Source organism: Opisthocomus hoazin, chromosome Z (assembly GCF_030867145.1).
Source record: "Opisthocomus hoazin isolate bOpiHoa1 chromosome Z, bOpiHoa1.hap1, whole genome shotgun sequence".
Taxonomy (NCBI): domain Eukaryota; kingdom Metazoa; phylum Chordata; class Aves; order Opisthocomiformes; family Opisthocomidae; genus Opisthocomus; species Opisthocomus hoazin.
In genome coordinates, this window is record NC_134454.1 from 72,929,999 (window position 1) to 72,944,353 (window position 14,355).

The following is a 14,355-nucleotide window of genomic DNA, read 5'->3' on the forward strand; positions in this document are numbered from 1 at the left end:
CCATTTCCTGCTCCAACTGAAAAATGTGCTCTTGCAATGTGGCTTTCCGTGAGATGGACTGACATGTAGATCAGTCAGATTGATATATCTATTTGTGCACATCAATACTACATAGAAATACAGAATACACTTTCCAAATGCATGTACTTCCCTCTCCGGGCAAAAAAATGAAACAATAGCATGTAAGAGGTGGTAATCAATTTACTTAATTCATGAGGTTCAACAAGGCCAAGTGCAAGGTTCTGCACCTGGGTCAGGGCCAACCCCGGTATCAATACAGGCTGGGGATGAAGTGATTGAGAGCAGCCCTGCTGAGAAGGGCTTGGGGGTACTGGTGGATGAAAAGCTGGACACGAGGCACCAGTGTGCACTTGGCCAACCGTATCCCCGGCTGCATCACAAGCAGCGTGGCCAGCAGGTCGAGGGAGGGGATTCTGCCCCTCTGCTCCGCTCTGGTGAGAGCCCACCTGGAGTCCTGTGTCCAGATCTGGAGCCCTCAGCACAGGACAGACATGGACCTGTTGGAGTGGGTCCAGAGGAGGCCACAAGCACGATCCGAGGGCTGAAACACCTCTCCTATGAGGAAAGGCTGAGAGAATTGGGGCTGTTCAGCCTGGAGAAGAGAAGGCTCTCAGGAGACCTTACTGCGGCCTTTCAGTACTTTAAGGGGGCCTGCAAGAAAGGTGGGGACGGGCTTTTTAGCAAAGCCTGTTGCAGTAGGACAAGGGGTAATGGTTTTAAACTAAAAGAGGGTAGATTTAGACTGGATATAAGGAAGAAATTTTTTACCCTGAGGGTGGTGAAACAGTGGAACAGATTGCCCAGAGAGGTGGTGGATGCCCCATACCTGGAAACATTCTAGGTCAGGTTGAACTGGGCTCTGAGCAACCTGATCTAGTTGAAGATGTCCCTTCTCATTGCAAGGGGGTTGGACTAGACAGCTTTTAAAGGTCCCTTCCAAACCATTCTATGATTACTCAAAGGCACTCATGCTTAAGTCATAACAATAGCAAGAGTGGATGAAGCCTTTATTAGCAAAGTAGGATATCAAAGCAATAATTGGTAGAGATGTTGCCATTCCACTAACACCTTCTCATAAAGAATATTCTGTGAAATTACCATCCTATGCTCATGCAGTAAAAAAGTCGGTCTGTTGATTTGTTTTTCCTTTATTTATTTATTTATTTATGTATTTATTTTTTAGTTATTTTACTAATAGCATTTTCTTGACTCAATGAAGTTCTGGAGACCTGTTATACAAACAATTAAACATTTCCCTCAGTTCTAAGGTTCCATTCTCTAGACCTTAATTTGCTTATTATTGTAGTCTACCATAATAGTTTTTATAATTTGAGCATGTTTTTATCCGCAAGTTGTGAAATGCTAACTTGTCAGGTGCTATTCCAGCAAGACTTTGCAAGTCTTCACTCTTTATGAATGATCTGTTAAGAATACTACTGTCATGCACAATACTTTCCGAACACAGAAGGCAGACAAGGTTTTTCCCTTTGGAAATTTGGATAAGCAAGTTCAAAAATTGTAAAACTCTGGGTAGTAGGGAGGAGGTATTACAACAGAAAGGCAGAAACATAGTTCATGATATTCTGTTCCATTTGATGAATTTGATTCAGTTAAAAGAGGCTGTCATTTACATAGCTCCCATCCAGCTTCTAGTACAGAGAAAGGTGGCAGAAGGTGAGCATAGATACAGATTCACTCTCCAGACTTTTCAGAACTGCAGCATGGGCCTGAAAAAATCAGAAAATACTGCGTTTTGCTCATTTATGTAATGCTGTACTTCATGTGTTTAGCCTTTTGAGTATCAGGCAGAGACCCAACACAAAAATATTTAGTGCAAGCACTGTGAATGCAATGGTCAGCACAAGCAGAAGTAACTTTTATTATTTATAGAGTTATTTTTATTAATTATTCATTTATTATTAAGTAGTCTTGAAGTTCATTTAACCTGAAAAACTAAGCTGTGTTATCTAACTGTGATAAAGGTACCAAACTGAAGCTGACTGCGACAGTTCTAAATGGTATCTCTTAATCTAAAAGGGATTTGTAGCTTTCTGGACAAAAAAAAAAAAAAAAAAGGAAATTGGGCCCAAACAGAACTTATCTGAACAGACCTAAATGTACCCAACCCTTAACCCAAAGCTGCACTGAAAGTTATCGGGCAATAACTTTCTCCTGTGAAAGGTGGAAATTAAATGGACATTGAGAAGGCAGCATGTTATTTGAAGTATTGCACAATAGAATTACTGTATCACTGTGTCTCAAAGAATCATTTCAACTAAGCTAAATCCTGTATGTTTAGTATTCAGGAAGTTGACAGCAAAAGCAAAGTGGAATTTTGTGTATGCACAGTAACAACTGATGCGTTATTCCTGTGCTAAAATAATCAGATATGTGAGAAAGACTTGTTTATGCAGTATTGTATGCTATCACTAGGAATCTACTTGATGCTGGGAAATCTTTTTGAGCATCTAGCAACTGCGTCTCAAGATTAATGAACATCTAAGTTTCAATAGCATAATGAAAATGTTATTCTGGCTGCGTTTGGGACTGTAAGATCAGAAAATAAGTTCACATTGAACATGGGCATTTCTGTTTATTTATAGATCATAACTTTTGCTTTCTGCATCTGGATACTCAGTTCCCACTCTGACAACGTAAGGGGGAAGCACATCTTGGGAAACATCTCAGTCCTACTCATGACTCTGAATACCTCTGTGTAAAACCCAGAAGAGGGGTGGATGTTCGAGTAGCTTCCTGCAATTACAAGAGCCATTGGTTTCATCATCTCCAACTGCTTTGATGATGCAAGACATTGAACTCCTAGTGATTTCAGCAGAGGTTGAAGTGCATTCGAGGATCTGAGCTGGAGCGCAAAATATCAGTGCTAAATTTGCAGGCAATCTTCATTAACCAAATGTCAGTAGACAAATTGCCTTTATTTATTTGCCTTTCTTGTCTTTTTAACAGACAGAAACACTGAATGTGAACTGGTATATCTTGGCATAAAGAATTCCCACCCCCATATCTTGAAGTCAAATCAATTACAGTAAACATAAAAATAGTGTTTTGTTTAATATTATCAAGTTCAAATCATTTGTTAGCCTTTGGTTTTAAAGTATAGCTTCATGTCAGTGCTCATAAGTGGGACAATTCCCATCCCTAACCACTGGGAGGTAGCACGTGTACTATGCATTCATTATTTAGAGCTCTCTAGAACTGTGCTTGGTACATCACCTAATATATAACCCTTTGATTGATGCTGCCTAAGGATGTTTCTGTTCTCCTTAGTTTTACTCAGTTTTGTTGAAGATGCTGCATTAAATGCAGTACAATTAAAAAATATCCTAAAATCTTATGTATATATAAACTTGGATGTGGTGGTGAACATTTCTACAAGAATTCTTTGAACAGCTACTACTGAAAATGTTAGTAAACAGGTTGCTTTTTGAAATTTGTTTGCAACATCTGTTGGAAAAATGATTCAATGATTTGGATTCCACATAAAGCTATCTCTACAATACGGTAACTGTTCTATTTTTTTTCTCTTGTTTGGTGAACATTGCTTCTCAAATGACAGAGAATTTCTGGGCACTACAGATCTTGCCATTTTACTTAGTGAAATATGCACAAACAACAACAACAACAACAAAATCACCAATTCAAACAGTACCCTGATAAAATATTTTTCTTTGTATTTTGGTTTTCTAGAAAATTAAAAAATCAATACTGCTGTAACATTAAATAATCAGTGTTTACTGGGTGACCAAACACTTTATCAGAGAAATTAGTGTAAACATATCCAAAGAAAGGGCTACTGTAAACATTTCAACACTTTTTTGTTGTTCTGCAAATATCATGAGAATCGGTCTTTCTTTCATATTGTTTATTAAAATGTAAAAAAGCCCACTTGCACAAATGAATTATGGATAAGAATGGAAAAAATGTGTCATACTAAAAATGTAGCTGGATTCTGTTATCCCTTGAATAAGATTATGTGAGCAGCTCCACTGACTTAATGTACTCTGTTCAGTAAGGCTGGCAAGATGAACAAGAGAAGCTACAACCAGACAGTAATTTAGGGTTACATCCTGAGCTGGTAATGTCCGAGACTTGCATTACACACTAATGTATTGGAATAAGGGGGAGTTACAAATAAGGATGTGCAATTCTCTTTCAACATGCTAATTCTCATCAATTTAAAACAGCAACACAGCCCATCTTTACAATTTGTCCTTTCCCCTAAGAAAACCTGTAATTATTTTCCCTGCTCAATATATTTATCAAATAAATCTGAAATTAATCACATGGTATATGTTACTATCCCTAACTTGCCTGCAATATATATTGCTTCATATTACTTCCTTCCACCAAACAAGGCCGGAAAACAGCTGAGGAAAGTGAAAGTTCACAGCAAAATTTTAGAAGGACATTTCTTGCTGCTTGATTTTATATACATACTCTCATTTCAAAATGATCTTAAAACAAACTAGTTTTTGCTTCAAAAAAATACTTTGAAGTTCTGTTGTCCTCATTCTACTAAGACTTCGGTGTACTTCACATTGCACTTTGAGTTACCACTCACACTGTTAGTAGTTTAAGTGACATCATTATTACGAAACTATGTTTTTACCGTATGCAATTTTGACTATCAAAAAATAATGATTTTGAGTTAAAATCTGCCTATGTTTATGCCACTGTTCAGTAATACAGACTGCACCAAAAGCCAAAAATCTAGTCTGGATTTTAATCAGACTAGTATTATTTGACTTCAGACACTACTACTCACAAATCTCATTTTTTGTTATTGCTCAAATAGGTGTAAAGTTTTTAGAACACTTTTTTGTTCTAAAAAATTGCTCAGCTAGATGCTTATGCACAATTTATTTAAAATTATCTGAAATATTTTGGTGACAAGCTAGAACGAGAATTACAGAATAATTTCAGAGCTTCCTGAGTTCACAAATAAACAAAACAAAATACAGTTTCAAAGTATTTTATGGATTTAATTTTGTGATTACCGTTTTCAATTCTATGCAAACCTGGGAAACAAATAAACAATCTTTAACAGCTTTACCGTAGAGGTTTCATGATTATTTTTTAGTCTTGTAATTTTAATTAATCAGATTAAAAATTCAGAATCTTACTGTTTTAGCAGACTCCAAAACTGAGAATTGTTCTGGAAGATCTTTCTCCCTCTGTAATTTGGCTCACACTTATCTCATATTTTCCCTCGTTTTTTAAATTGTTGAACCCTAACTAACACCTCAAGGGTGTTCTGTATTCTTGATGAAAATCAGTTGCTATGATACCAGACAAAAGGCATAACTGTACAATACAGTAAACTCCATTACTTATTTTAGCAGTCTTTCTGAATATTTACTTATTTATTTTATTTAGGGGTATGGAAATGTCACAGAATCACAGAATGGTAGGGGTTGGAAGGGACCGCTGTGGATCATCTAATCCAGCCCCCCTGACAAAGCAGGGTCACCTACAGCAGGCTACACAGGACCTTGTCCAGGCGGGTCTTGAATATCTCCAAAGAAGGAGACTCCACAACCTCTCTGCACAGCCTGTTGCAGTGCTCCGTCACCCTCAGAGTGAAGAAGTTATTCCTCATGTTCAAATGGAACTTCCTAAGCTTCAGTTTGTGCCCGTTCCCCCTTGTCCTGTCTCTGGACATCACTGAAAAGAGTTTGGCCCCACCCTCTTGAAACCCACCCTTAAGGTATTTATACGAATTTATAAGATCCTCTCTCAGTCATCTCTTCTTCAGGCTAAACAAGCCCAGCTCCCTCAGCCTCTCCTCATAGGAGAGATGCTCCAGTCCCCTCATCATCTTTGTAGCCGTCGAGCAGCTCCTCATCTTTCTTGAACTGGGGAGCCCAGAACTGGATGCAGTACTCCAGATGAGGCCTCACTGGGGCAGAGTAGAGGGGGAGGAGAACCTCCCTTGACCTGCTGGCCACACTCTTCTTAATGCACCCCAGGATCCCATTGGCCTTCTTGGCAGCCAGGGCACACTGCTGGCTCATGGTTAACCTGTTGTCCACCAGGACACACACGTCCCTCTCTGCAGAGCTGCTCTCCATGAGGTTCACCCCGAGCCTGTACTGGTGCGTTGGGTTGTTCCTCCCCAGGTGCAGGACCCTGCACTTGCCCTTGTTGAACTTCATCAGGTTCCTCTCTGCCCAACTTTCCAGCCTGTCCAGGTCTCGCTGAAAGGCAGCACAGCCTGCCGGTGTATCCACCACTCCTCCCAGTTTGGTGTCATCAGCAAACTTGCAGAGGGTACACTCTGTCCCTGCTTCCAGGTCATTGATGAATAAGCTGATAATAAGAACACTGCATAATAATGCCAGATTCTAAAAATCTAAAAATGTCCAATAGATTCTAAAATTTCTTCTAGAATTCTTCTCAAATCAAAAGCTTCAACAGATTGTACTCATTCTTGAAATGCAATCAGTGTTCATCAACCAGTGTTTTTCTAAGCATGGCTGGTTAGCAAATGTGGTGATGTCCACTTTTTATAATAAAATGAGATTGGTCTCAAATTATTTCCTCAGCCTGATTAGGTTTTTAACCCCTTAAGCTCTGCTACCTGTCCAGAAAGTAGGACTGCAACACCTATTTTCCAAAAAAGGAATTTAAGTTTTATTAAGCTGGAAGGAAGGAAGCTGGCTGTCAATGATTAGGACTGTCATTCCTGAGGGTCAAAAAAAAGGCTGTGGTCTAATATTATTCACAGAATTAGCCATTTATTTCATTCACTGACCTTCTAGTATTACACTTCCAAGAAGACAAGGCCAATTTTCCACTGAAGTGAAGAAGGTAAAAGGTGGAGGCGCAAGTCTGTCTTTTAATTCACTTAATCTCTGTCTCCTCAACTGTTCTATTACTAGCTTGTGTGCAGATTTTTACATCTCAATTAATTTCATACCTAGGAAATCCAAAAAGCTTTCTTGACAGTAGTGCAAGATCTGCACAGAAATCACTTCATCATTGAAGATCTCATCACAGGCTAGGGTCGCCTTCAGTGAGGTAATTCTGAGGGCAAAACCTTAATCAGGGGAATGACAGAGTAAGATGATGAATTCAATCCCCTTGGCAGAGGAGTTTATGTTGGAATGCAGATGACACTGCAATTTTATTATTTTGCAAAAATATTTTTTGTAATTATGCAAGCAATATTGAAAACCTTGCCCTAAGAAGAGTGTACATTTTACTGAAAAATAGTATGTCTATAAATCACTTTTTTCTATACGTAGATTTTTGAAAGGTGCTTAAAGTCACTTCCTGTGAATTTTATGAATCGCTTAAGATTTAGCAAGCTGTTATGTCAAAAAGGCTTTGAAAACAACCATCAGCATTATTTCCTATTGGTATAATCTTCAAATAGGAAATACTGTCAGGAGAGGACAAAGTGAGTAAATGACTATAATGTTACGTAATGGACTTTTCTCACAGAGTTTTAGTGCTGAATTTGATTTACAATGTATTTTTTGTTTGGATCTATAAGACACCAAAACCACTCACTTTGATCTATTGATTTTTCAAATAATATGTTACATTATTTTGCCTAATACGCTGTGTTGAGAGAATTTGTCTCTCGGCTGTCTGTAGAATGTGACATGCTAATTTGAAACATTTGCTAGCAGTTGATAAAACAGACTAGAAGATGTTAAAGAATACCAGGTAGTATTTTATTCATTTCAGAAACTCAGTGCCAACTGGCACATCAGCTTCCATTTATCCTCATGGAAATGCTTTGCAAGGCCTGGGAAAAGCTGAATGATTTACTCAGTTTATGAGAGTATTAAGCTGCACAGCCCTGGCCAGTTCCTTTCAGAGTTCATTCTCAAGACAATGCCCTCAGCCACAGCCAGTTTTATATGTTGAAGAGAAAGCTTTTGGAACATGCCAAAAGCTATTTTAAGGCTGTGAACTGTACCCTGAGCCCTTTACTGTTCCTATAACTATCATACATATTCTGCTACCGCTGATGTGAGGATAAAGCACACAGCTGTGATTTGAGATTTACCAAATAGGACAGAATAAAGATTTTAGGGTCATTTCTTCATATTTTGGCACAGTTTTACTGTAGTACAAGTGAAAGTTATAGTCCTTTTTGTTACAGCAGGAAACCTCCATGTGGCAACCCTAACAGCAAGACCTATTGATGCTACTGCAACTGAACCATGCAGATGTTATTATTATCCATAACTCAAAAAATTCAGTGACATTTAAATTATTTCCTGTAAAACAAACAGACAAGCAAAAGCTTTTAATCCTATAAGTAAAGACTGTAACTCAAAGACTGAAATATTTCTTTAGATAATTTTTGGCAGTGTTATTCTGCCTAGATTGATTTCAATCTGCATGGAAAAGTACTAGCTCAAAGATTTTCATCCTCATATTTTATACATAGAATTTAGAATATAGAATTTACTATCTGTTTGAATTTCACTCTGTACTTTGTAAAATTTAAGTAAGGTACATGCCTCAGAGACACAATGAAAATGTCTCAGATTTAGATTCTCCTGCTACTTGTATTGAAATGAGGCCACTAATTTTAGCACAATAATTTCTACTATATCTATTTACATTTAAAACAAAACATCGCAGGTTTTACATTACAGATAGTGAAGGAGAAACGTCTGGATTTGTGGTTGATATATTTAGCATAATCCTAAAATCGCATTTTACAGTATGTAATTATATGCAACTTTCTGATAAGTCAGTGGGATGTGCCGAGTTATTTGGGAAATGTGAAAATTTAGAATTTCAACACTGAATTAATGAATTGATTGTTATCAACCTTTGATAAGGTTACACGAGACAGGGTATGTAAGCTACACAGGTAACTCAGATCAGCAAAGGGAATGTGCAGTCCTCTTTTTCAAATATTTTTATCAGTCCTCTTAAAAAGTGGCTCGATTTTCAATTTATGCTAAAATCCTGATTTAGCACAGTGTGAAGGAAAGTGTGGAAGGAGAAGAAAAGCAGAAGAATGAAAAGATGTCCACACAGTTGGTATCCAGATATACAAAGATGGTCACTATGATGAGCAGGCAAAGGACTGTATGTTGATGTCAAATAACACGTAGATTAAATTCAGAAAACTGTAGCTCTCTTGTACTGGAAAGCAGCTCTACAGAGAGAGGGATATTTTTCTGCTCATCATCCCACCTCTGAGTCTTTAGAAAAAAGAGTTTGGGGAACAGGAATTGCTAGATGAATCTTCTGAGCAGTCAGAAAGGACTGACTAGTATCCTACTGAGATTTTACCACGTACTCATGTGTCCCTATCTTAGTGAAAAAGAGTTCCTGAAAAATGTTTTGCCTTGGTTTTCTTTCCTTTGTTGAACAGAAATTGTTAAATTGTCACCTTTTGGTATAATTTTTCAAAGATTAATTCTGTAGGGAAAAACATTCCAAAGTGTCTGTACTCAGACACCTAACTCAAACCCAAGATGTATCTGGACAGATGCAATACTGTAAGTTTAATACTTGGATCTCAGTTCCCCAAGTTATTGAGGTGTATATTAAAACCTGAGCATCTGCATGGTCTCTGTGAAATCAACAAGACTACATAAGCTTAATAATTTTGCTGAATCAGAGTAAATTACTATAGGTAGGCAAAATTAAGTATGTGATAGTCACCTAAAAATTTCAGGAAACTGCTTATCAGTGCAGATAGATTAGGCTTTAATAATTTATTAGGTTGCAAGCTTTTGTTTTAAAATAACATGCCTAAATTGGGCTTTATTGCTTATTTCTAAAAGTTACATAAATAATCCTGCAAGCTCTGCAGTGTTACATGTTCCTGCTAGACGCCAGTATAATATCTTTAAAAGTATGACCACAGATAGTGACCTCCCTCTGAGGTTTGAATTGATTATCTTGTATAAGCAACATAAATAATCTTGTGCAGTATAAGACTTTTTTTTATTTTTGTCACAGAACTCTTTGTTAGATTTATGACTGAAAGTGAGGTGACCTGCATGAATACATTCTTTTTCAGAGTTTCATGAGAAAGATCACTTTTTATCTCAATGAGCACAGATCAAGACATCATATTACAAAAGCTGAAGAACATTTACAGTGTAAAAAGCACTAGCAAACAGGTCAGTGGTTGAAAAGTTGCTCTGATGCCCATGACACCTCACAAAGTGATTTATCTTCTGATGTGTTTGACTTGTTGGACATTCAGGGTCAGGGAACCATACAGATTTGCTTAGGGAAGATTAGCACATATGCAGGATTTGGACGTTACCTATCCTACAGAACTAAAACTCACTGGAATCTCACTGAAACAGCAGAAATATATGAATTGCTATCATAGCAGAATTTGTAAAGATGGTTAAAAATGTTGCCAAGTTATTTTCCTTCGTTAGATGACAGCCAGACCTACTCTAACTTTTACAATCAACCAAAGTCTTTGCCTTGTTTCCAGTAATCATGGGATCCCACAGGTAATACAGTGCAATGCCAACACTCAGTGCTTACACAACATAGCCTGCTTGACTTCTGTATTGGAAACATTCAGCCTTAAAGATTATTAATAGTCCATTTATCCATATTTACAAGCTAAAATAATGAATTTCTACTATTTTCTGAGATACTAGCTGTTCACTCAGCATTTCTATGTATGTAGTCTAAAACCAGTATCATATTTCAAAATAGAAGGAGAATAGATGACTCACCATAAGCACAAGTATCCAAGTCTCTTTATGCAAAATGAATGGACCCACATTTTTAAAGACCCACTAAAAATCCTTTAATGTGATTAACAGTAGAAGTTCTGACCTGTTAGATTGCTTTTGTAGATTAAAATTCAGGATGTGTATTTAAGATTTGAACTCTGAAAGTCAGAAGAGAATTTTAATGTTTTTTCCCTGTGAAATATTTTTTCTGCAGTCTTATGGGTACTGCTAGAATTCCTCCATTGCTATTTGTTTTTTCTCTCGTAGTTTCCATCTAAAACTGTGTATTCCATGTTTTTCCTCCTCCTGTTTCCATGTGGTAGGCAAAGATATTCCATGACTCAAACAGCATTAGCAACTGAATAAGCCTTTAAGTGTACTAAGAAAAATTGAGAGATGGTAACAGCCACATTTCACAGCACTAGAAGAAGTGCTTGTGTAGCATTCACTGGCATAGCTGAGCATATGCTCTCCATGGTTCTCCAGTCATCTGCTTGGAGTGGGCAGCAGTGCTAAGGAAAAGACAATCTGTCTCTCTGTTAATGAAAAAGTATCTCTACAGAGTCAGTTAGTGTAATGGTAAACTGTTCAGTGACTTAGAAACCAAGAAACTTGAAAAAATGCATGATCACTGTAAAAAAACCCTGTTTCTGCTTGAGCAGCTCAGATATTTATTGTATATGAAACACAAATACAGTAAAGCTTGTAGTACTTGAATGCTTGAAGACAGAACACAATAAATATAATATATTGTAAACTAAATACATCTGGAAAATTTGCAAGTTATAACTTATTTGATTACCTCTAAAGCATAATATTACCTCCTTTTAAAGTATGCCTGCAGTTCAGTACAGAGATGGACAAGCCAGCCTTAAAAGAGATAGCAGTGGCAATAGAATAGGTCTAAAAGTGTTAGCACAAAAGCTAATCAGCTCTCATTTCTCACGTGTGTGCCTTGACTCACATAGGGCTCCATGCTGCTACTGGATTGCTTCATACAAACAAGGTCAACTGTGCAGCTAGGATGAGTATCTCTGTACTTTTCTGTTGGCTGCAGGGCAGGTGTATTCTTTATATCAATCTGAAACGGCAGGTGGCTGAGGAAATAAAAGTGAAGGTCCGACTCAGCAGTGTTACCATGTTCTCTCTTACTTTTTCTCCAATCACAGAACATGTTGCTTTACTAGACAATAGTGACAACATAATCACATTGTAGATGGGACTAACACATCCTTCTTTTAATAAGATTGTCCAACAGTGAAATCCTTTTAAATTGCTGAAAAAAAAGGGGGCAAAAATTTTGCCAGCTGCACCAACCCACAGACTTTCAATTTCATATTTTTCTTGTGCCAGGAATCTGCCTTAGGCTGAATTTTAGCAGATGGACAAAACAGTTCAAGATATGTTTTTAAAAAGGGTTAGACAAAACAAAGTATATTTCTCTTATATCCAGTGGTGGCAACTTTTTTTTAGAATTTCCAGAATATAGAATATTTTCAGAAAAAATTCACATTCGCTGAAGTGTCTGTTGGGCAGGAAATAAACCATGGTCTTTCTTCTAAATATGTATTAAAATTTTTCCGCTTTGAGTTCCAAGTCAGGAATGGAACCCACTGAACCCACTGTTCTATTGTTGCCAGCAAATATTTATTAAATCCGTTATCAAAATGTCTCTTCTCCCCCTCTAGCACCAGCTGCACAGATAACACCAAGCTGGGCAGGAGTGTTGACCTGCTTGAGGGTAGGAAGACTCTACAGACGGACCTGGACAGGCTGCATTAGCGGGCCGAGGCCAACTGTATGACATTCAAGAAGGCCAAGTCATGCACTTGGGTCACAACAACCCCATGCAATGCTACAGGCTTAGGGAGGAGTGGCTGGAAAGCTGCCCAGCAGAAAATGGACCTGAGCATGCTGGTTGACAGCCAGCTGAACGTGAGCTCAGGTGACCAAGAAAGCAAACAGTACCCTGGCTTGTATCAGAAATGGTGTGGCCAGCAGCAGTAGGGAGGTGATCATGTCCCTGTACTCAGCACTGGTGAGGCTGCACCTTGAGTACTGTGTCCAGTTTTGGGCCCTTCGGTACAAGAAACACATTGAGGTGCTGGAGAGTGTCTGGAGAAGGGCAACAAAGCTGCTGAGGGATCTAGGGCACAAGTCTTATGACGAGCAGCTGAGGGAACTGGGGTTGTTTAGTCTGGAGAAAAGGAGGCTGAGGGGAGACCTTATCACTACAACTACCTGAACGGAGGCTGTAGTGAGGTGGGTGTCAGTCCATTTTCCCAAGTAACAAGCAATAGCACGAGAGGAAATGGCCTCAAGTTGCACCAGAAGATGTTTAGATTGTATATTAGGAAAAATTTCTTTACTGAAAAGGGTTGTGAAGCATTGGAACAGGCTGCCCAGGGAAGTGGTTGAGTCACCATCCCTGGGCGTATTTAAAAGACGTGTAGACATGGTGCTTAGGGACATGGTTTAGTGGTGGGCATGGCAGTGTTAGGTTAATGGTTGGACTTGATGATCTTAAAATTATTCTCCAACCTAGATTATTCTATGATTCTAACTCTATGTAGGAGCTACCTCCCCTTTCTTAGCTGCAGAGGTTTGGTGATGTACCTAGACCTTTCAGAGTTGAAGATGAACACATCTTTGAGGCAAAGAAATCAAAAATGTTTAACTGGGAAAAAAAAAGTAAAGAATACATAGTAGTATCAAATATCTGTCATAGTCAATGACAAATTTTAAAATTAGGCAGTGACCAAAGTAATATCTACCGTCCTCCTATGTTTTTGCTAGTGGGATATTTGACATGGTTTTCAAAGTATGAAAGATTACAGAGTACCTATGTCCAGCATTCCTGAATAGATCCTCACTGACAAATCCTTAGTAGTAACGATATATGGTTCTAAGATTCTAGCTCATATGTACTTTGATCATAGGCTATTTTTTGAAAGGGATACATATGAAGAAACTCATGTCTACACTAAACATGTCTCTCACAACGCACCACATACAAAGCCTAGACAAAAGCCTAGATTTTGTTTATAAACTATGGCATAGCATATTGTAAAGAATTGTAGACTGCTTACCGTGATTTTCAGAAGCCATAGTTCTTGTAAATTGCATGATGCTCTGCAAGCCTCTCATGCAATCACAGATAAGCATACCAGTGATACATGGATTTAAAAAGATTCTATTAAGCTTATAATACTTGGAAGAATGAAACTCTGAATGTTGAATATAAATTACAACATGATTTTTACTTCAGTGTTTCAATACATAGAAGGGACATAAAAGTCACAAACAACTAATAATTTTCAGATGAAGAAAGATAGATATGGGTAGCACTTTGGCGAATTTCTTATTCATGTTAAATAGAAAGTGCTCAGATACAGCAGTGCTAAACAGAGAACTAAAAGAATGGTTAGTGAATTGCCAGAATGAATTAAGATATATATTACAAAGCTATCCAGGTAAAATCTACCTCAACACCAACTTGCAGAACGTTAACTGGGAAGTGATTCTTCACACAAGTGACTTTCAGAGAATGTACTACTAGATCACCTACAAGATGATAAAAAGGCTAGGATTTTAATTCCATTAGAAATATTCAGCTGTATCAGTTTTG